The sequence below is a fragment of the Larus michahellis genome, chromosome 1, assembly GCF_964199755.1.
Source record: "Larus michahellis chromosome 1, bLarMic1.1, whole genome shotgun sequence".
Classification (NCBI taxonomy): Eukaryota; Metazoa; Chordata; class Aves; order Charadriiformes; family Laridae; genus Larus; species Larus michahellis.
This window is the reverse complement of record NC_133896.1, coordinates 190399522-190400996: the sequence shown is the minus strand read 5'-3', so window position 1 is coordinate 190400996 and position 1475 is coordinate 190399522.

The following is a 1475-nucleotide window of genomic DNA, read 5'->3' as shown; positions in this document are numbered from 1 at the left end:
CATTAAGAAACTAAACTAAGTCAGCCTTGTGGATTAAAACACACTAACCACCGCATCTCAGACCTACGGTCTTTAGTACACAAGAAATCGTAACAGGTGACCATTGCCAGAGTACCACAGAAGCAGTGCTGGCTGGGACCTCGACTGGTCACTGTCTTCACTTTGGGCGGTGCTGTGCTGTTCCTGCTTGGTGTTTGCCTGCTCTGTTCTCAGAAATTGCCCCACCAGGGAAGCCCAGCTGAGGGGTGAGGAGCACGTCCCTCTGAGCCGCTCCCTGCGCATCCACAGTGCCCTCGTGTGCGTGTGTCCGTGGTCTCCCACAGCTGGTGGAGACCACTCTGCCCATGTGGATGGAGAGGGCTGCATAGTCTAGAGGTGATCCATGGGTACCCCAAAGCTGGAACCCAGGGCACTGGAAGATTTTGGGCCTCCTGCATCAGTAAAACACCTGGAAACGTCTGTCTCGGTTTGCAGTCAGAGTAAAGGAGCATCATACCCAATGGGAATTGGCAGTGACGGTGGGCAGGGGAAGAGGAGATTTCAAAGCACTATTTCTGTTGAACTAACCTTATTATTTTTCCCTCCTTTCTCTTTTGACATTAAACAGGCTGAGTGGATGAAGGGAAGATGCAGACACAATTAACCAGATATTGCAAACAGGAGGGCGAGTTGCTTTTTATGGCTAGTTTATGTTTCAGACATGCCACTATACAGAATAATGCAATAACAAAAATCATGCGGTATTTACCCTGGGTTTATTCACTGCTAGTCCTTCGAGAGCTGCTTTTGTTTGTCTTTATTTAATTGGCATGCTCGGATGGCCACCAGCAGGTCCAATTAAACAGATTCAATACATTCCATTGTACCTTTTTATTTTTTTCTTCATCAGCATGTAGCATAAAATGTCCAAAATAATTTGTCTGAGTACTGGTAATGAATATAAAGTGCACTCTGTTCCAGCCTGCATACAGTAAGTTTCAGCTGTACAGTGTTTTACAGCCAAAGCAAACTGGGTTAATAATAAAATCACGGACGTAATCTTTAGTACAGCCTTAGTGGGGACGAGGGTACCATTGCGTGTTACGATGCGAAGTATTTGGTTGCTCAACTTTGGGCCTATCTGAACACAGATAGGCATTATGCCGTCTTTTTTAGTTATCTTAAGCTTTGGCATTTAAGTGTTAGGTGGAACCTTTTTAAGAATATCCCACCAATGGGACTTGGGCATGCCCTTAATATCAGGTATTTGTTTAAGTGCTTTGTTGAATTGGAGCCTAGTAGATCCTCTTGAAAAGAAAGTGATTTTCAATCTAATAAGGTTATCTTAGTGTGAACATTTTAACTACATCAATCAATATGCCCGTCAGGAGTAAATGACTAATGGGATTTCTCTTTTCTTTCTTTCTTTGTTACCAGAATGATGAATTGACTTTGCCTGTTGCTGAAGATTCTCATCTCCTTAATGCATTGCAGAT